This window comes from Typopeltis vanoorti, chromosome 6 (genome assembly GCF_054136105.1).
Source record: "Typopeltis vanoorti isolate ZY-2024b chromosome 6, IOZ_Tvanoo_1.0, whole genome shotgun sequence".
Lineage (NCBI taxonomy): Eukaryota > Metazoa > Arthropoda > Arachnida > Uropygi > Thelyphonidae > Typopeltis > Typopeltis vanoorti.
The window spans coordinates 151,166,068-151,189,476 of record NC_143554.1 but is presented as its reverse complement, the minus strand read 5'-3'; the positions used below and the strand labels follow the sequence as shown (position 1 = coordinate 151,189,476).

Below are 23,409 nucleotides of genomic sequence, written 5' to 3'. Positions count from 1 at the left end.
TGTATGTCTTGATATTTTCTCAGAGGTAACATCTACGGGCGCTTACGCTGCTCTTGTAGCATTAGGGCGTCCTTTGTCCCTTCTTGCCGAATTATTGGCATTCTTTTACGTGTAGAATATCACTGATAATTACTCTTACAATTGCCTTTACTGTTGACTTACAGTTGCCTTTAATATATAGACACATTAACTTCAATATAAACAGTTCTTATTTTATTTTGCAAGATGTTATTTCTTTTTAAAACACAGTTACCTTGTGCTAAATGATAAGTATGCTCAATTTATGGCTATTTTCTGTTAGACTCAGGAGAGGTGACGTCATGTAGAATGACGTCGCCTGTTTCAGATCTAACAAGATGCATATTATATGAAATAGGTCATGGTCTTTCATCATTAGAGGTTCGCCACATCCGCGCTTATTGTGAGTCCTTGAGGATATAGTGGGTATATAACAAAACAATGTAGAAGTCGTTTTCTATAAAAAAACTAGTAAAGAAATTTTAACTATGGCTGTAATACCTGGAAGACTTCTTCGCACTATGCAAGAATAATAAAGGAGAAGCAAATATTGGTGTATTTGATGTCTGACAACGACGTTCATGTTATCAATATAATGCTATTTCGAAAGGGAAACGCATATTGAATAAAATATGACTTACGTTATATTTTTATTTAACTTAAATTTAATAATATAAAAACAGATTCTAGAAAAAAAGTTTATCTTGTAAGTTTGTCTTTCCTAGCTCGGATCAAACCAATCGCCACTTCCCGTTTCGTTATCTCTCTCTCTCTCTCTCTCTCTCTCTCTCTCACACACACACACACACACACACACACACACTGGTGACGTAATATTATGTACGAATTTCATTTGCGATTTTTCCTCACAGGAAAAAGGTGTGTTTTGCGCTTTTTTGAGATAAGTTAAGGGTTTGGAACTGCAATATTTAGAGATTATATGTGCAGTAGCTAAAACTATCTACTTCATATCTGCATCTGGGTATGTATATACTTTTATTTTTTATTTTTTTATATATTCTTTATAGTCTTTTATTGTACAACATGTAAAAGTATAATTTAATTCAGTAACGAGATTTCTTCGGAATTCATCTGGTGAAATTTTACCACTTTTAAATATTTCGGCATATAAATACAGTAGGTAAGTATTTTCTTTACGGAATACAGAACTGATTCTACACACAGTTCTAAAACTTCAGTACTCTTCGATTGAATTTCTGTAAAATTATGAAATCTATTAGTTAAATTACGCGAACCCAAAATAAGCGCTTTACTCTGAGGAACCATAAAATAACATTAACCCTATGATGAAAATTTCTTCATATTGAAGACGAAATGACAAATGTGAGCAAAAATCCATTATTTAGTAAATTTCGTTGCTAGCCCAGTGTTTACAATAATATTTTATGATCCCTTTAATTAAGAATTTGATATCATGTACCCGAGAATTCTGTCTATCCTCGACGTTAGATACAATTTATGGTTACATATGAATTACCGGAAGCCTGTCCTGGCTTATTAAAGCTAATCATCATTCATTTTGTTAGTTTAATAAACGGAGAATTTTTTCCATTAAATTTTATTCATTTAATGATGAATTAATATCAGTTAAGTCAGTAGAACTGATTCTGAACACTGATTGTCTAGTTTACTGCTAAATCTCCATTATCAGCGTATTTATTGAATTTCTAGAGGAACTGTCACGCAAGGTTCTACATGACTCTGCATACAGAACGATAGTTAATGCTACGTAATACAGCACGTAGCACAGAAACTACCAATTAGAAACTACCAACTACCAAACGTAGCTCTCTTCACATGCATTCCAGCATCTATCCACACACACAGAGTGACACTGATGGGGTCTTCGCTGAATGAGTCTGAGTTGTAACTGTACCATAATAAATTTAGTTTAATCCTTTATCCCAGTGAGAGCAAACAAAGTTTGCGCCTGAAAATATCTTCAGGACTGAATATAGTATTGTTCACTATTCAATATTCACTATACTATATTCAGGACTGAATATAGAATAGGGAATATGGTGTCTGGGTAGTGGCCAATAATAATATCCTCTTCACAGATTTCCTTTTATTTGCTTTTTCATCTTGTTTTCTCAGAATATTATTTTTATCGATGTTCATCATCAACCCATATCTCTTTCCCTTTTCATCTTGTTCAATAATGACTGTGTCATGTGGAAATCGCAATTTATTTATTTTTGTTTAAATACATGTATGAACATTTTTATTTTTACACAGAACTTTCTGCACGATTAATATTAACATTAATGGTTGCTGCACTGTATTTCTGTCTCATTGAAATCCTGCTTCCAGAATTTCTCCTATTAGTTTCTTTATTCTTTCCGTTAATATCATCATAAATATTTTTCCCTGTGATTTCACAGTAAAAAGTATTATTATACAATTAGGATGAGTCTCAACAGATCGCAGTATGGTTGCTGCTCTTCTAATCACAACAACCACCCTAGGTCGTCTCCGGACGATTTGGTGCCCTGATAGTCACACCTGAATGGTGCGGCGCAGGAGGTTCCTGTCGCATAGTCTCTACGGCCACCTTGATGCTTCTGTTTTAGTAGCCTCATCTCCAGAGTGACCGCGCCGTAACAGTACGAGAGCAACTTCAAGCAGCGCTGTCTTTCAGGTCGCGAATCACGAACGGTATCTTGACAGTCGGCATCTTAGCCTAGCATATTCCACATGTTTCGCTACCGCTATTGAACTGTTTCTTCTACTACTTAATACTGGTAGGAAATAGTGCCATGAAGTAATAGTTTAGTATTATATGACAATTTTAGAGGTGTAATGTAATAGCAATAAGCGCATTTGCTACAAAGTTGTGCTGATTATTTGAGTGTAATCTTTTTCACTCATTAGTGAGCAAGAAACCCATTCTCTCGTTTTATTTTATTAGCTGCGGAAATACATAGGCGAAACTTTTGGGAATTTCCATCAATGTGATAAATAGCTGCACATCAATTTTTTTTTTTTTTTTTTTTGAAAACATTGACTTTCAGAATTGAATATTTTATACAGGGATACGCAAGTATAAAGAATAAATTAGTAACATAGTTCTAATTTTTTATAAAGGTTGAAACGCACCTTCCCATCATGAACTGGGCGGCGCATTACATTCCCAAGATCAACTCGTTATCTATTAGAAGAAGGCAATCAGATAATATTGCTATTGTGGAAAGCACGGATCAACCAGGTAAATTGGTTTTATTCAATTTGGTGCAAGGTAAGACTTACTTTGTTCTATAATCACCAAGTAATCATTTATAATAAATATTTTCTACTTTCCAATTTTAGATAAAATACTGTTAGCCAGCATTTTTAATGTTTTCGTCCTTCAGTGTTCAATAGGGTTGAGATTAGGCCAAATCAGAGGCCAGTCTAGTGTAGTGACGTTCATTTGCAAAAACTTCGCAGTTATGGCACCATTCTTATGACACGTTACATTGTCTTGCAGAAAGAGAAAATGGTGTGTTCTCTAGAAAATGCTGCTAAATATGAATCATTGTATTGTCAAAAAACTTCAGATAACTTTCGAAGTTCAATGTTCATGACATCACATAGGTACGAGCCATTGCGGCCAACTTAACAAGATGCACTGTCTATCGCTGCGATGGCTGCAGCAAGTCCATGCACAGAATGCCTGCAACCGTACAATAATGATCAATAGGAATTTTGGAAATATTTTAGGTAGGATGTAACGCGAATCGGGACTGTTACCTACAGGCGTCCTTTTATCACACACGACGCTCCTATTCATCCCACAGACGTTCAGTAAGATTGAGATTAGGACTCTGTGCAGGCTAGTAGAGTGTGATGACATTTTTCTCTCCCCAAACCACGCAGTAATAGCGACAGGTTTGTGGCAAGGCTCATTGTGTCGTTCAAAGAGTCAATGATCATTTCTATAGAAACGCCACACAGCAGGAAGCATTCCATTGTTCAGAATGTTCTGATACTTCTCGACGTTCTATTGTCATGGTACCACAAGCATATGTCCAAGGTTAAACCAGAAAAAAAGCGAACATACTCTCAATCCGCCACATCCGAATTTCATAGTTGGGGTTACGCACTCGTTTAAGACATGTTCATCTGTCATCACCTACACCCGTCCGTTTCTTGTTAGAGGATGAATTGTGATTCGTCGCTCCATAACAAAAACTTCCACGCTTCTACGTTCTACTGTACACGCTTTTTGCACAATTAAAGACGACGTGGGTGGTGGTTCGGGTAATGGGACTTGCAGGTTTTCTATCACGGAAACCAATGTTGTGAGCCATGGTTCTGAATAGTTTCGGACATATTGTTGTTCCAATCGATTCTACGACCTCCGCATTCAACGTCGGACGACGAATGGTGGTGTTTAGATGTTATACTTCGTAGCATCCCATGGTCTGGTTCAGTGAGTGGAGTGTGTTGTCCGCTGCTATTTGCATTTTTAGTTGACTCCCTGCGATTTCCTGTAAGTATGGTATTAATTTTTCACATCGGATAGTCAAATTTGTGAACAATTTGCCCAACAGAAAGGTCTTCAACAGGGCATCGTATCGTAGTGCCTTTTACAAACTTAGTCAGTTCCCTTCTCGCATTCGTTTCTTCCCTTGGCACCCTTGTGCACTGACTTGAGAGAGCACTGTATTCCTGCAAACTACAAAGGTACAATCACGTTTCTTTTGTGTGTGTGTGTGTGTATATATATAATTTAATCTTCTTTATACCCTCTTTTATCTTGTAGAGGATTTATTAATCATCGGACTTCAAACCGTTCACAGGATAAGGTGGTCAGCCCTACGCCCTGGTGTATCCTATGTCTGTAGGGTTGAGTTCTCAAGGCCGGTTTTCCTGCTTTTCAGGATGAAAATCCTCAGGATAAACTTAAAATCTACTGTATGCGCCCAAGACCGGTTAACTTGGCTATGGCTGAGGAAGTTCCTTGAGCTCCTCACGTCACCGACGGGAATTTAATCTAGGACACTCCTTCCCCAGGGAAATGGTTGCGAAGAGCACAGCCACTTGGCTAATCTTGCGATATATATATATATATATGTGTGTGTGTGTGTGTGTGTGTGTGTGTGTGTGTGTGTGTGTGTGTGTGTGTGTGTGTGTGTGTGTGTGTGTGTGTGTGTGTGTGTGTGTATTCTTGAGCTTCTACTCGGTTGTAATGATATATTTTAAAGAATAAATTTTAAATGACTTTAAACCGAGATAAAATATTAAATTTAATGATAATGATACAACTAGTTTCAATCTTTTACAGTCTTCTTCAGGTATCCACTAAAGGTAGAACACAGTAATAAAAAATTGAAGTTACAAAAAACTGAGAATTACAGGCGAAAAAAGCAATACATAATTGACACAGAACTTTGTATTTTTCAAGTATTTCTATCTAATGCGCTATTGTTTGTTGCATGTGTGTATGCAGGTTTTCGTGAACGGCAGTATTGAACAACTGCAGCATGGCTATCAGGGATGTTATAACTCAAATTGCTGTTCAAATGTTCTGGATTAAGGAGGATTTCCCTGGACTCCACGATTTTCCTTTCAAACTCATTACCACAGCGAAAAAATGTTTTCGGATTTATCCCAGCAAACTGAGTGACTCTGTAGATCGTCATGAGGGTTATTAGAGAAAAGAACATGACTGGATAGCGCAGATGCATGTGATCTTTTACAGGAGATGTCTCTCTTATGCTCCTCAATACACAGTTCAACAGATTTGTTAGTCTGTCCAAAATAAGGAATATTACAGTCGCACCATAACTTGTGAACACCTGGATATTTCAGGTTATGATGAATAGGTTTCGGGTGGCTTATAGGAGAACGGACTTTAGGGAGTCTAGTGAAAACTGTCCTGATGTTGTATTTTTTATGGACTTTAGCCGATTTATTAGAGACTGAACTAATGTAAGGTATTGAGATGCTACCTTTAAAATCAGTAGTTTCCGTAGTACGCTGGCAAGGAGGATCCAGGAGAAATTTCTTAATTGTTTTTTCAGAATACCCATTTTGTTTAAAGATAAGCGAAAGTTGCTCAAATTATTTTTGGAGTTCATCTTGTTCATTTAAAAGAGATCGTGCTCTGTGTCGTAAGGTAGAAATAGTTCGGAGCTTTTGTGGTGGAAAGTGATGAGATTGACTGCGCAGGTATCTATTAGTATGAGCTCGTCTTCGGTATATAGAGATTTTAAATCAGAGCATCGTGTAAGAATTACATCCAGGAAAGGAAGCAGTTATTTCTTTCTAGTTCGGCAGTGAATTTTAAATTAGGATGCTGGTTATTAAGATGTTGAAGAAACTCAATGAGAGATGTGTGTCCGTGGCTCCATATAATGAAAATGTCATCAACATAACGTCTCCAAAGTTTCGGCTTAAGTGAGAAGGACGATGTGGCTTTCGTTTCAAAATCTTCCAGGAAAATGTTTGCTAGAACTGGGGATAAATGTTTGCCCATTGCTAGGCCTTGGTTGTTTGTATATGGAATCCCTATCTCTGAAGTAGCCAGATTGAATACAATGCTCTAATAAAGCAAATATCTTTTTTTATACAATTTTTCTTTAAGTAATGTTAATACCTCTTCAGTAGGGACGTTAGTAAATAATCAGATAATGTCAAAACTTGCTATGATATCATTTTCACTGATTGGAATATTTTTTATATGAGAAAAAAAGTCTGTGGTGTTTTTGATGAACGATGAAGATTTATTGGAGAAACAGTTCAGGTACTCTGCAAGATGTTTCGGAAGATTATAAGTAGGACTATCAATTCTTTCCATAATTGGGAGAAGAGGGGTGTTTTCTTTGTGTATCTTCGGAACTCCATAAATGCGAAGAGGGCGAAGAGAACGTAAAGAAAGGCGAATATTGTGAGGAAGTTCAAATGTAGTCTTTAACAGATTGTAATTCTCAGTTTTTTGTAACTTAAATTTTTTATTACTGTGTTCTACCTTTAGTGGATACCTGAAGAAGGCTGTAAAAGGCTGAAACTAGTTGTATCATCATCATTAAAATAAATTTAATATTTTATCTCGGTTAGTAATCGTTAGTAATCGTTAGTAATTTACCTCGATATGATAAAACTGAATTAAGATGAAGGGACATGATAGCAAACGATTCGATACGTAGGCTCTGTAGAAGGAACAGCTGCGAGTTTTTGGATGTATGGAATGCGTTTGAGGAGCGATTAGTTTTGAATAAGAGGGACAGCCTAGACCTGCATGCGATTGTTATCAGGAGTCTAGAAAAACTAACAACTGGTATGAGACCTGACACAGAGAATCAGGTGAACTGAATTTTAATGGGAGGAATCTGAGAATGTGAGTGTAACAGCGACAATATTATATAACTTTGTTAATGACGGGAATAGGTTTGTCATGGAAATGTTGAGGAGGGGGTGAGAACGACTTCAACTTTGAATTCGTCCGGTTAGGGCCCATCAAACATGTCTACATATGCAAGGTACTTGAAAACAATAGAATCTGCAAGTTGCCCATCTATGACATTCAGACTGCAGACAAGAGTATGCAACGAACATGAATATTATGTCTGTAAACGAATGCTGGGAATATGAGAAACTAACGAGTAGAATTTGTTTACTTAGTGAATATGTTGGGTCCTCATATTGTTGGCATTAGTGAGACCTGGCTAACACAATTAGACATAATAATTAGCATCGAGTATCAAGGGTGCAGTGATTTTAGGAAAGATGAGAGGAGAGGAGAGGGTGGTGGTGCTACTATAGATAACAAATGTCTTGAATTCAGTAAGAGTTGAGACCTATGACTGCAATAGTAGTAACAATATTTCATGGGGCAGTGAGTTTGAAGCCATCTGGCGTGAGGTAGAATCTGACAAGATCAAGCACAGAGTGGGGTGTTGTTACAGACCTGGTGATTCGGTTGCAGAAGTGAAGAAGAAATTAATCACCAAATAGAAAAGACGAGCGTAAAACGTATATTCATAATGGAAGACTCTAAGTGTCTAGATATTGATTGGGTAGTATAGAATCTCATGATAAGAATGAAAATGCATCTATTGAGCTGTTGCGAGACAACTTCCTCAAACATGTTACAGAAGGAACTGGAATTCAGAGAGTGTTAGATTTGATTATAGTGAGAGGTGGCGTTTCAGTTAAAGACGTGACTTTTCTGCCTCCAGATTTGACAGTGATCATGCGGTACTCACTTGGGAAGTTACTAAGTTCATGAATGTTCCATTTAGAAAAGGTTACATGCTGAACTACAAAGCAGGAAATTATGACCAACTAAGGAGTATCTTGAGTTCAATGAAATGGGATCGGTTGCTGGATGGGAGGAATATCGACAATGTACGGGGGAGCATTTAAAAAAATACTTAAATGATGCAGTTTCAGCGTGCGTCCCGAGAATTTGAAGAATAATTAGGGGAGCGTCAAATGGATGTGTAATTTTATTAAGCAAGAGATTCGTAAGAAAAGATGATGAAGAGGGAATACCGTGTCCATCATCTTTTTCTGAGGTATCTCTTGCTTAATGCGATTACACACCCATTTGACTTTCATAACGGACGAATGATGTCCGTTATGAAAGATATAAGCAGCTGGCTAGAATAATCACAAATGTTGTACGGAAAACAAAGCCTGAGTGTGAAAAGAAACTGGATCTGCGTGCTAAACACAACCAACAAGAATTTAATCGATATGCTGCAAGTAAAAGAAAGAATTAATATGAAAGAATAACTCTTTCAGATGACGTGAGGGTTAGAGATAGAGAAGAGGTTGTTCAACTAAAGAGTGCCCATTTTGTTAAAAACTATCAAACTATTGTACGGAACATTACGTTCACTGATATCACTTCACTGGATGAAGAACCTCAGGTGTATGAGGACAAGGTGTTAGAGCTATTACAGAACCTTATTAAGAATTCACAATAGGGACAAATGGGATATCAGCACGTATGCTAAAAGAGTGTTCGGCAGAGTTGGCTATTCCTTAGACAAGTCTGTTTAATATGAGTCTCAGAAGAGGGAAGGATCCTCAGGAATGGAAGGAATGTCACAAAGTTAGTTTAAAGACTGATCTATCCAATTATCGACCAGTTAGAGCCTCAGGAGTGGTGGTGAATATTTTGGAAAAATTGGTCAGGGCTCGCATTCAGAATTGGATTGACAGTGAATCTCTACTTTGCAATGAGCAAGATGGGTTTACTAAGGAAAGGTCATGTTTTAGAATCTTGCTCTCATTCTATAATACACTTAATGTTACTATTGAACTAGACAAAGGGCATGGATACATCATTACTGCTGGATTTTGCTAAGGCTTTTGACAGAATGCAGGATGGTCTACTGATGCATAAATTGGAGAATACGGGTGTGAGTTATAGAATATTAGTATGAATAAAATGATGGCTCACTGACAGATATCAAAACTTGCTATACGGGGGATGTGGTTCTGCAAGATTGAAGGTAACAAGTGGCGTACCACAAAGATCAGTGCTTGGTCCACTGTTATTCAATATGTGCATTAAATGTAATTGGAAGGTTTGACAAACGACCTACAGTTATTTGCTGATGATGCAAAGATAAGTAGGGTAATTTAGGCATGCTGATGATATGCCGTACTTGCGGAATGATTTGAATAGGCTGGAATTGTGGGCACAGAAAAATGGATATCAGTTCATTGTCAGTAAATGTAAAGTCATTCAGTTTGTCATCGTGAGATATTCAATGTCGTATTATATTGTTTGGGTTAAGCTTGAAGAAACTGATGCGGCTAGGGATCTAGGAGTGTTAGCAGATAGGAAGTTGAAGTTCGGGAGCCATGTGGCAAAGATTACAAATACAACTTAAAACATAATTGCAATGCTGAAACTCACGTTCACATATAAAAATGAGGATGTCATTTTGCCACTTTACAAGGCCTTGATAAGAATTCACTTGGACTATTCTTCACCGGTCTGGTCTTCTGGTTTCCGTTGTGATTCCGATACATTTCAAGAGAGTGCAAAGGGGAGTGTTCAAAATGATATCAGGATTGTGGAATTCTGATCATGAAGACAGATTGAGAATTTTCAGATGCAGATACTAGCAAACATGAGAAACAGGGGTGATATCATTGAGACTTTCAAAGAGTAACGGAAGTAGTAACGCCTCCACTCCAGATGAAGTGTAGTCTGGAATCTGAGGAAAGGCTACAACGATGCTCATCTGTAAAGTGTGCATTAGCCCAGTGATGTGTTGTACAATTTTTATGGATATAACACCACTGAAAACGTGTTCTCCAAAGATAATGAGTAAAGGGACTCAGACTACAGATCTTCAGGGGTATAGGCTGATTTGTTCTAGACGTTTTGCAACAGCTTGTTCAGTTATCCGCGTAAATGCAGCCAACATTCTAGCTTAACAGCCGGGGTGCGTCGATTACGTTTTATCTGTTAAAACCAAAATCTATCTTCATGATCCATGGAAGATTCAGGATGACCTCTTAGCCAACGTCTGTAAAACATTCCATTGGTTTGAATCGCTGCTGAGACACTGTATACATCACTATGTGAGATTCCGAACTCTCTGGCAATATCGATAATTCAGCTGTCTTCTTCAAGCTTTCAAATAATTAATACCGTCCTAAATGTATCAAATAGATGTCTGAGAGTTTACAAGACATCTAAGTATGCACCTGTATTCCTTCACGAAAAGAACATTCCTCAAACAGAGTTCGCTTAGAGCAATCTTCTTTCTTTCATTCTGTTGAGTGTTATCATGTGGCCCCTCTGCTGCGCGATTCGGAAAATTTGAATGTGTTTCCCTTTTCTGTTCGAAATCGTCAGTTATACAAATTGCCGCAAGGTGATTCTTCTGAATTTGTTATATATATATAATCGGGAACTCATATGAAATTTCTATAAAATCCGGAACTCGTATGAAATTTCTATAAAATCCGGAACTCGTATGAAATGTCGTATAAAAAGGAAGTTGGACAGACAGAAGCCATTTGACCTAAATTATTTGCAGCAATCGTAGAAGTAATTTTTAAACCCCTGAATTAGAAAAGTGCTCATGGTATTTTCTTTTAAAAAATCTGTAGAAAAAATACCACAAATGAATTTTATGTAAAATTAATAATAAGAGATCATATATAAAAAAAGACAAAACGAAAACAATGTATTATAAATACATCACCAAAACGTCAGTTCAGATATAAATCAGGAATCTGATATAGTAATCTCCTTTGAATATGTTTAGATCTGGCTCTGTATTTGGAAATTATAAGTAGAATTCAACTTATTTTTATGGAAATCACCATGAAGCATTCCAAGAAAACATCCCAATCTTCTTTAAATGGAAATATTAAATTACTGTATACTTTCGATCATGACGTATGGAAGTGAAACATGGACTATGACTAAAAAATTGACAGCAAGTTGAGGATTTAAAAAAAGAAAAATGGAAAGATACTTATTAAGTATTATCATTCTAGGAAGAAAGCTAAGTACTCCGGGCAGAACTCCGATTAGGCTGGAAGATATTATAACAGCCGGTAAAGGATTCAAATAATAATAGGCAGGTCATATTGCAAGATGAACCACTCAAAAACGGAAAAAATTCATATTGGAATGGTATCTCAGAGATGGAAAGACCAAAGAGATGTCGGAAAGTTGAGATTAAAGAATTGGCTGGGAATTAGTTACATTGAAAGCGTCGAGAAAAAACTGGATGGAGTATTTTGCGGAAGGCCATGAAGACGTAGTAGAAAGAAAATGGATGGTGATTTAGTTTTAATGAATCATTCCTTAGATCATTCGTGGCCAACTTAATTCTGTACGATGGCCAATATATGAAGGGTAGTAGAGTAACGGACCTCACACTTTTAGACTGAACTTAAATAAAAATAAAAATAAACTCTACAATTTTCCAAGGCAATACTTATATGTATTGAATTACTATATTTGTTAAATCATTTTACTACTGGGAGAACAATATAAAATACTTGACTGATTTAAATTGTTAAATTAAATTTAATTACATATTTATGGTTTTTTTACATGCAACACAACTTAATGAGAACATTGTGGGGGTTCATGTGCTGCATCAAGTTCTTCAAAGTCGATTTTCAACAATGACGACGATATTCGTAACAAATACTGAAGGTGGTCATCAGTCAGTAGACTTCTTTGTAACGATTTAACCGTTATCATAGTTAAGAAAGTGCATTCACATATGTATGTGCTTCCAAACATTCTCAAGCTGAAATCACACAATGCAGGATATTTTTCCCTTGGTACTGGTTTCCAAAAGTCAATGCCTATCTCTATCCTTGACTGGAAAAACGGGTCACTTTTAAGGTCACACAACTTCAACGGAATAGTGTCATGCCGCTCTGAAATGTTTCATTTCATTGGGTTGTTAAATAATGTCAGTTGTTGCCGCATGTCACTAAAGTCAGAAAATTGCTTACTGAATTGCTCCAAAAGTTGGTCTAACATTGGCACAGAAAACTTGAAGTCAATGTCATGGCTCTCCTCAATCAACTCCCTGCAGGAAGGGAAATGTACCAAGTTTCTTCTGACTAGGATGAATTTGAAAACCTTCACTCGACTTATGAACCCATCTAGAGATCCAACTAAATCTGAGATTGTTTGGTTACGTCCCTTTCATTCATGTGGTGCTTGTGTGTGATGTCTGTTAGAAAGGCGAGTAAGCTGTTAAAATGAGGATCACATAGTTTTGTGATTAGTCTTTGTTTGTCTTCTTATGTTCTCTAAAAAATATTTTATTTCCTTTCTCGAAGCAGAAAACTGTTACAAACAGTTCCTTCTGCTTAGCCCAAGTATTTATGTGTACAACACTAAATCGTCATATTTTGCCTCCATTTCTGTTAGAAAAGAAAGAAACTTGGGTGTGTCAAGGCCCGATTTCCACCGTGATTAGATTCACACACTTCATTACAGTTTTCCTAACATCCTCTATCTCCAGAATTTTACCACACAGAGCCCCCTGATGTATAATCTAGTGCAATACAGGGCAACTGATTTCAACCTTCCTTAGTAAGCTAACTAAGCCTGTTTGAGTGGCACGCATCGTCACAATAGGTATGAGATTGTTGATTTCACCAGTACCATTGACAACCTTCATAACTGTGTCATAAATGTCTTAACCTTTGGCTGTGTTATGCAATAACTCTAATGCAAGTAGCTCTTCATTAATAACAAAGTCTTTGGAAACAGTTCGAATGAAAATTAGACGTTGAGCTGTATCTGTTATTTCAGTTGATTCATCGAGAGCCAATGAGAAGTAAGCTGAATTTGTAATAACACTTATTAATTTATTTAATATGTGAGAACCTATTTCCTCGACTCTTTTTGTTACACTTTGTTTGATAGTGGGACGCTTTCAAACACACCGGCAATTTTATCTTCCCCAAATGCACGTGGCATTTGCACAGAACAGTGTTTTACAAATTCACCACCAGATAATGATTTCATTGATTTTGCTATCTCTGCGCTTACAACAAACAATGCCAAAGAGTGAGCTTTTATGTATTGATGTTGGTTTAGTAAAAATAGATTTCTCAGCATTAACCTTTCTCTTCAAATTACGTACAATTTTTGTACATATTTGTCCAACGTATTCTTGGTATTTAGCGGCATGGTGCTGTATGTAGTGGCGTTTGAGGTTATATTCCTTGTGAACAGACAATACCTGCAAAAACACACGGCACTGTGGTTTGTTGTTGTTATTGTTTATAATCAGAAATTCATTTTCCTATTTCTCCTGAAATGACCTGCTTTCTTCACAGATCTTATGTTTCTTACTCATGGTACACAAAGGCTGAAGTAACTGACCAGAGGACACAAACTGCAATAATAACACTGTTAACTGTGAAACTGAGGCTCTGAAAATGATACTGTAACCAGAGCAGAGCAAGTGACTTTCAATGATGCGTTACTCTGAAGTTCATAGAAATCTACTACTCCCACTACCACAACTCGCACAGAGAAGCAGTAGATTTTATAAACTGAATAATCTTTTCAAAGCAATTTTGATTTCCTGTTGAGAATATAAATTGTTTCCGTCATCTGAAATAATGAATATAACTAGTATATCAATTAGAAAATCTGCAGTCAAAACTAATAGCTAAATTGATAATACATAATTTAATATAGTTTTTATCCTGACGCGGGCCTGCTGTTGGCCACCTATGCTTTAGATGATTGAAATCCAGAGGAGGTTCTTTATAATTTGTGATTTTTAATCTTTCATCCTAGTTTTAATTTTGAAAATACTGAAATGTGGGCGAGTCTATATCTTCACCTGTACATTTTTTATGGATAATAATATTTCGAAATCTTATGTAATCATTATGCAATCAATCAGGTTTGGCTATCTGGGCTTTAAGATATTTATGCTATTGTTGTCGTTGCTGCTGTTGTCATCGACTGTAGATTCCCACTGCTGGGCAAAGGCCTTCCCCCACATGTTATTCCATTCGGCTCTATTTGGGGCTGTTCTTCACCTGGTTGATCCTCTGCTAGAATAAGTTCATCTCTCCATCTGGCCTTCTGTCAACCTGTACTTCTCTTTCCCTCTCTAAATATATATATATATATATATATATATATATATACAGTATATATATTAAATTAAAAAACACAATATATGTGTTTTTTAATTTAATTTAATTTAATTTAAATTACTAGAACCCTAGATAATTAATAATAAAGTTTAATGAGGACACTACTAGTTTCGTTGCCTGAGTTTCTTAGCCTGAGTTGACACAGTCGGTAAGTAAGTCGAAGAACCCAATTCGCAAACCTGCTACGGAAGGAAACTATTTTCACAATAAACAATGCAAAACCACCTTCTGATAACATTTCACGTAGTGAAAGACTAGCCATTAAAAACTAAGGAAAAATAAAGATATTATCATCCTTCCAGCTGACAAAGGAAATGCCACAGTCATTCTGAATAAAACATACTACGGCAACAAAATTCTTGAATTATTAGAGACAGATACTTACTCTGAGCTTAATGGTGACCCCACAAGAGAATTTCATAACAGGACCAACAATCTTCTAAAATCACAAAATCAATACACCCTTAAGACCAATAGTTGAAGGCATCAATCACCGACAAACAACTTATCTAAATATCTGGCCTCTTCCTTAAAACACCTCACAGGCAAATCCACCTCTTCCATAAATAATTCAGCTGACTATGTTTCTAAGATCAAAAACCTCAAGCTGAACAAATCAGATTTGATAGCAAGCTTCGACGTAGTCACGCTTTTTAGAAATGCACCAACCCAGAAGATTCTCACTCTTCTCAAGAGCAAATTATCAAAGAAGTTCTTCGCCTTTCTTCCGACTGAGTCAAATCAGGCTACTTCAGATTCGAGGACAAGAACTTTAAACAAATCTGCGGACTAGCTATGGGTAGACCGCTTCCCCCGGTGCTAGCTCATATATTTTTCGAAGACTTGAAAGAAAAAGCAATTTGTTCGGCCACACTAAAACCTAAAATCTGGCTCCGTTATATTGACGATGTTTTTCTTATATGGGAACACGGCCTAGATAACCTGAAAGTTTATTTGGATCATCTAAATAACTTTCATCACAACATCAATTTCCCTTTGAGCTAGAAGTTAACAATTGTATTTCTTTTTTAGACATAAAGCTAACCAGATGCTCTGATAATATTAAAATTTCAATCTTCAGGAAGCAAACGCATACACATAGATATATTCAAATAAATACACACACACACACACACACACATATATATATTATTTATTTATTTATTTATTTATTATTTTTTTTTATTTTTTAATTTTTTTTAATTTTATTTAACTTGTTAAAATAAACATTACACGATAGGTAACAAGGACTATTTACATATAAGTATATATATTACAGAGAAAGAAACATTTTCCTTTCGGGTGTACAATAGAGAATGCAATAAATGAATTCAAAATTTAAAGTTCAGTTTCAGTCTGAGTTATCTTTCAGATGAAGCACATTGTCGTCGTCAATCCAGAAGAGGGTACCAGTTGGATTCCACTCCTCTAGGAATTTCGCGACAGTTCTTGTTTCTTTGAAGTGCTCAAGTTCCAATAAAAGCCTGCTTTTTAGTTTCCGACGGAGGATGTACATGAGGGTTTGTGCAGTTTCAGTGATGGATGGGTGCTGGTTATTTCTTGTCTGTTTATAATAGAAGCTGTAGATGACGGCCTTAGCGCAGATGAAGAGGAAATTGCATGTTCTGTTACTGGTTTCTTCTGTGTGGACTAAATTCCAGTAGTCTTCTTGACTGTATGCGTAGTTACAGGTGTTACAGGCAGTATTCAGAGCATAGGTGATTATTACTTTGTTTGCGGGACAGGTCAGATATGTGTGTTCCAAGGTACCTGAAACGTCACAGAATAGATACGTCACAGAATAGACACAGATCCGTTTCTCTTAGCTGAAATCTGTAGAGCTTTGAAGGAGTTGGTAAGATGTTATGCCATAGTCTCCACTGTATGTCGGAATCTGGTTTGGCATACTTCAATTTATATGGCAGATCCCAATGAAAACAGTGACATATGCAGCCTTGTAGATGAGAGGATTAAGGATGAATATAAGTAGGGTGAGCTTGGAGAAACTGACATGAGGAAGTGGTATATTTTCTTGTAGTTGGAGGGAAGAATTGGCAGTGAGCCTTCAGATTGTACAAGATGAAATGTCTGTCCCCGAGCAGTTTCTAGAAGGAATGCGGATTTTCTGAGGTGTAGCGATATCTGGATAGGCTTTTATAATGGATGCTTGCAGCTGTTGATATTGCTTTTCAGTTTTGGGGTTCTTCATTGGTAGGCTTGTGAATGCTTTCCACTTTAGGGTATATGGGTTAGGAAGACCCCTATGACTCTTATTCCTGCCCAGTTCCATGTAGGGAAAAGAAAGGGTTGGCCAGTTGTGAGACTTCTTATGTTTCTGTTCTAAAAAAGTGGTTCTGTTAGTACAGCTAACTCTGTTGATCCTGTAAGTGTGTGATGAGGGCATGTGTTTTTCCACCGCTGTAGAGCATCTTTGTAAAAATGAGGTAGTTTAAGAGGATATGGTGCAGGACTGGCCATTCGGAGGATTGTGGAAAGTGTAAGTCCTCTGGCGGATGATTTCGTGATGTAATCGAAGGTCGTTACATAAGTGTGATTGCATTGAAGTGTCTTTATGAGGAGGATTATCCTGAAGGATCTAATCTTGTTTTCAAGGGAAATCAGGCCTTGACCCCCCTTGCTGAGTGGCTTGCAGAGTTGAGGGTATGTTGTCCAGTGAGTTTTGTTCCAGAGGAAACGTTTGATTTCCTTTTGAATGTAGTAGAGAATTTCTTCTGGAGGTGTAAGTACTTTGAGTGTATGCCACAAGACACTCGCAGCCATCTGGTTAATTATTAGTACTCTTCCTCTAAGTGAAGACATGGAACGAAAGCTGTTCCATTTACCTAGCACCTGTTTAAAACGGTTGTGCAGCTGTGTCAAGTTCAGTGTGTTATATATTTTTGTGTTGCCAAGGTGCACACCTTAGTATCTTTGTCCTTTGCTTGACCAGGTACATTCGATCAGAGAATCATTTCTCGACTTCCATCTGCCTGACCACAAGCCCGTGGTTTTTGCAGAATTTAATTTGGCCCCTGAAGGTTGTGCATATAGTCTGTGTGCTTCCTCGGTTACTGTAATTTCCTCTTCATTTGGGACTATTACAGTGACGTCATCGGCATATGCTGATAGGGTAATTTTTTGATGTGGCTCTATTATGCTGGTTCGTTTGGAGATGATGGTGTCGTGTACTCTTTTTAAGAAGGGTTCTATGGCCAGTATGTATAAATGACCGGAGAGGAGACATCCTTGCTTGATTCCTCGAGAGTATGACAAAGTGCGAGTGAGCCTGTTGTTGATTTTTAAACAGAAGTATATATATATATTTATTTTTTTATTTAAAATTTTTTTTTTATTGGGAACATAACAATCTTATATACAGGATTAACCGGTTTTTGGTTTTCTGCAGTCAGGCAGAGAGGTTACATGCTCATACTCTTGTTGAGGTATGTTACATCGAAGTCACTTATAAGGCTAATTACATTTGTTTTCTTAGATTAAAGCCATTAAGAGTTATTTTAACATGATACTGTATAAGAACATAAATGTGGAAGAACATAGGAGTTACCATAGCACAATATTATCTATTTACATGAGAGAGCCAGCTGATTAATTTTCGCACTGTTAAGCACAACAATCCTTCCTCCCCCTTTCTTTGTGGGGATGATGTCACTTCCTTGCTGGAAAGTGGATTATGATGCAGTCGCCCAGCTTAGCCAGGAGTTGATTCCGTGGATTCCAGTCTTGGTGGAAAAGATGTTATTTTGCCTATGGTGGTGATGATGGTCGTGTAGGATCCGACTTCTCACCTTTTGTTGGAAGGCTGCAATAAGTTGGTCAGTTGCCTCTCTCTGTGAAGTTGCTGTGCTGTCTGGTCTTGTATGTCTGAGGTAGAAGCTGTATATTACCGCTTTAGCAGTGATGAAGAGGTAATTGCAGAATTAATGGTTATTTGACTCCTCATGGACTAGATTGAAATACTCCTCTTCTGTAGGAAGACTACCACAGTGAGAGCTGCTGTTTCCCGAGACAATCTGATTAATTTAGTGTTGACTGGGCATTCCAAGTAGATATGCCGGACTGTTCCTAATTGGTAGCAGAACAGGCAGTTATCTGAGACGTTTGAGTTAAATTTTCGTAATATAGTTGGAGTGGGTAGTACGTTGTGCCATATTCTCCACTGAATATCTACTATCTGCGTCAGGTTTGATGGCTCTTGTACCATACGGTAGGTCCCATTGAAATAGTGTTTGATCAGATGATGCAGGATTTTCCAGTAAAGTGCTTTGGTTCGACTGTTGTGTTAGCATGCTGTAGATTTTGTTGGTGTTGCAGGGTGTAAGTTTCTCCCATGAGTTATTGGTTTTTATCAGAAAGATAGGCGCTGGATCTTCTGAGTTATGAGGGCTAAGCCCCACTTCCGTTATGCTATCAGGCATAGCGGCTTGAAATGCGGCCTTTACAGTGTGTATCTGCTCAGATTGATTGCCATATTCCAGGTTTTCGAGCGATTTTGGAAAGCGCCAGGTGAGGCTTGGAGAAAGAATGTCACCCAAGATCCTCACGCTTCGCCAGCTCCATGGAGGAAAGAAAGTCTCTTTCTGAGTGATCGGGCTTCTTATCATCTTGTTGTGGAAGATGGGTTCCATGAGGATTTCAGGTAGGGATGCTGTCTTCACTGTGTGCTGGAGGTTTAGCTTCTTCCATCGTAGAAGGGCATGTTTGTAGAAGTTTGTTAAATTTACTGGCACTTGAGCTGTTGTCATTCTTAAGGTTGTGGAGAGAGAGAGAGACCTCTAGTGGCAGAAGTGAAAATATATTCAGTGGTGCATTTGTGTGATATTTCCTGTTGTATGGTATTCAGGAGAAATCGAACGCGGAACGTTGTTATCCTGTTGTCAATGGAGGTTAAATTTTGTCCTTCATCTTTGAGAGAAGTACAATAGCTTGGAGTATAAAAACCAGTTTGTTTTGTTCCATATGAATAGATAGATGGTTGACTTTATTTGTTTGATGAATTTCACTGGTGGCGTGAGAATCTTTAGTGTATGTCAAAGGACACTGGTGGCTATTTGGTTAACGATTATTGTTCTTCCTCTTGTGGAAGCAGAGGCTCGTATTGCTGCCCACTTTCCTAGTACTTGGTAAGTTTTAAAAGAGGTAAACCGTGAGTAGACATAACTATACATAAAAATATAACGGAAAAACTCACGTAGAAAAATTATTTAATGGTATAATTTTCGCCCGTGTGTCACAGGCATCTTCAGTACAATTAGGCACAAAAATTAAACATTAACTGACAATTCCAAAAAGCGCCACCTAAGTAGCTGGTGTAAGATAACTAAAAAGGTCAATAACTTTCCTAAAAAAAAAAAAAAAAAAAAAAAAAAAAAAATTAATACAATAAAAAGTTAGGAAAGATTAGCTGATTTGTAAAGTACTATCTCCCATAAAGGGGACAGACGTAAGCCGTCGGATCTGTTTAAGTTAGGAGAATGAAGTAGAGTTTCACATGCTTCTTTATAAATTGTCAGTTAATGTTTAATTTTTGTGCCTAATTGTACTGAAGATGCCTGTGACACACGGGCGAAAATTATACCATTAAATAATTTTTCTACGTGAGTTTTTCCGTTATATTTTTATGTATAGTACTTGGTTGAAACGTTTGTTTAGTGTTGCCCAGTTCTTATCCACATAAGAGGGCGTGTTTCCTAGGTAAATCCCCAGGTATTTGTTTCCCTCTCTGGACCAGGTATCAGACATTGGGGAATCCGTTTGGTTTTTCCATTTGCCACACCACAATCCTGTGGTTTTATGCGTGTTTAGTTTGGCTCCTGAGGCTGCCTGATATTGTTGGTATGCCATTTGTATGTTATGGAAGTCGTCTTCTTTGCGGGCTGTGATTGTAACATCATCAGCATATGCTGTCAGGGTTACGGTTTGGTAGGGAAGTTTATGGTGGGATGCCCTAAGCAGCATGCTGAGTCTACACAAAAAGGGTTCAATGGCAATTGTGTATAGAGGACCGGAGAGTGGACAGCCTTGTTTAATACCTCTGCTGTATGGTACAGTTATGGTAAGCCTGTTGTTTATTTTCATGCAAAACTGTGCCTTGACATGCAACATCTTAATAGAATGAATGATGCCTGAACCAAAGCCAAATGCTTTCAAGCAGCTGAAGAGATATAGGTGTTCAACGCGGTCGAAAGCTTTTTCTTGGTCTAGAGTTACAAGACCCATTGTTTCACTGTTGTTGTTCGCTATGTTTATGAGATCCCTTATGAGGTGTAAATTTTCGTGGATAGATCTTCCAGGGATGGAATAGCTCTGATGCCTATTTATTATTTCGCTCAGAGCGGGTTTAAGTTTTTTGGCAATGGCTTTTGATATAATTTTGCAGTCGGTGTTTGTGATAGAGATGGGTCTCCAGTTTCCTAATTTCGTTGCGTCTCATTTCTTTGGAATGAGTTTAATAACTGATGTTGTCATATTGAGTGGAAAGCCATTGGTATTCGCGTCGACAAATACTCTGTAGAGGATAGGTCCAAACTGTTTCCAGAAGGACTGGTAAAATTCAGTGGTGAGCCCGTCTATGCCAGGAGATTTATCTTTAGGTAAGGAAGTGCAGGCAGTTGTCAGATCGTGTAACGTGATGGGGAGTTCTGTGTTACACCTTGTTGTTGGTGAGAGTATTTTCAAATCGGAGAGAATTATATTCGTGGCCTCCATAGATGTTGAGTTGGCTTGGTATAAATTTTTGTAGTACTGCAAGGTATATAAGAGGATTTCGTCATGATTTTCTATTATGTTTCCACTATCTGTTTTAATAGCAGATATAGTGGTGCACTCTTGTTGGCGTTTTTCTAGTGAGAAGAAATACTTTGTGGGTGCATCTGCGAAGTTAATGTGTTTGTGTGGTGCTCTTATTAGTGCTCTGCTCCTCTTGTAGAGTGCTCTAGGTGTGAGCGTATGTTGACCTCTAGGGACTGGTATTCCTCAGATTCTGGATGATGCAATTGCTGTTGTTGTTGTTGTTGCAAATTTTTTAGGACTAAATGCTTATTCAAATTTCTTTGGTGACTATATTTTTGGGTAACTACCCTAACTTTGGATTTAAAAAGTGACCACCACTGGGAAATTGATTGTGAAGTAGATATATCTCTGATCAGAGTTTCGATATAGATTTTGGAGGTTCTGAGATATTCTCTACCTGTAGTAGGCTGTTGTTAAAAATCCAGTATGCTCCTCCTTTGTGTTTGGAATGTCCAGGAATGCAAATGCTAAGAAGGATGGAATCATGGTCTGATGCATGAGATGAATAGTATGTGACTCTCCTGATGTAGGGTATTGTGTGCATCGATGTGTAGTATCTGTCGAGCCGTGCCTGGTAAAGGACACTGGTTGGACCACCTTTGGCTCTCCAGGAGAACACTTTCTCATGTGGGTGCAAGTGTCTGAAGGTATCAGTCAGCTCGTTGTCATTTATTACATCCCGGAGAAGCTGAGCTAGTGAGTGTCGATGTTCTTAGCATTGCTGTCTGTCCATTGCAAGATCCAGAGTGCAGTTGAAATCCCCTGCCAGAATGATGTGGTCATTGACCTTGCTGAGGTGGTTTCACACAAACTCTAGTACCTGCACTGCAAGCTGTTCATTTTGTGGGATGTATGTGTTAATGATATATATTTTCTTTCCTGTCTGAGTTGTAATGAGTGGATATATTGCACACCCAGGGGGGGGGGGATGAGACTCATGTCTTTTCCTTCTCTGCAGCACTTGATTTTTTCTCCTCGGTACTCAAATGCGATTTGTTTCCATGAGATCTTTGTTGTTTGTTAGAGATGCTCTGTTTTTTGGGGTTGGCTGCTTGCTGCTTCTGATTCTCTGATCCGCTAGGGTTGGTAGTATTGTTAACCGGTTTCTCATTTCTGGGTATATAGGGGCATAACTTTCTTATGTGGCCTTCTTCCTGGCAGTAGAAGCACTGAGCAGCAACAGTAATATAAAAGGTGTAGGGTACTCCGTCTATTTCTGTGTTGATTATTTTGGATATGGAGCCGATTGTATTGTCGCCAAAGTGCATTAGAGCCTGTCTTCTAAAGCTCTTGATGTGAGCGAATTCAGGCCTAGTTGTAGAGGCGCGTAGCGTTCGGATTTTACCTGTCACTGCGCCGTATTTTGATAGTAATCCGCGAAGCATTTGATGGCTTATTTCCGGTGGGACATTTGGCACTGTTACTTTTGTGGGAGCAAGTGCGATTGGTGAGACATTCACGTGGCATGCTCCGATGTCTATTCCCTTTTCAATTAATGTCTCAGACCAAGATACGTTGTTAAAGTACATTTGTACGGTTCCGGCAACTCTTGAAATGTGAGTTATATTTTTTGGGGGAACATGCTGAACTACTGCATCTTGATTCTTTTCTAGTGAGGTATTTTCGATTGCGAAAATTACAATTCCGTTGTCTCGGGAAACGCGGTTGGCTAGCTGAACGATTGTACTCGCGGTGGTCGTTGTTGCAGTAGTATTAATTCGCACAGAGGTATTAGCTACAATGTTGGCATAGGAGACAGAGAGTACTGACCTTTGTCCGTTGTTGTCCGGGGGGGGGGGGCTGAGACTCATGTCTTTTCCTTCTCTGGAGCTGTGGCTGGCGTCTTTTCCTTGATCGGAATCCTGCGACCTTGGACCGATTCCTGCTGAGCTCGGGCGTGGACCGGCTGCTGGTGGTGGTATGCTGGGGTTTTTACTTGTCATT

General features: G+C 37.9%; 1 protein-coding gene across 2 annotated transcripts in view; it reads left to right on the top strand.

The window, feature by feature from the left end:
- Window positions 1–3,132: 3,132 nt before the first annotated feature.
- The window catches only part of LOC150106107 (epithelial sodium channel subunit gamma-like), a 134,310-nt gene continuing 114,033 nt past the window's right edge, over window positions 3,133–23,409 (top strand). For both annotated transcript variants that reach the window (XR_016548421.1, XR_016548420.1), the window contains exon 1: window positions 3,133–3,247. The gene's annotated coding sequence lies outside the window, so the exon portion shown is untranslated. The remainder of the gene's footprint in view (window positions 3,248–23,409) is intronic.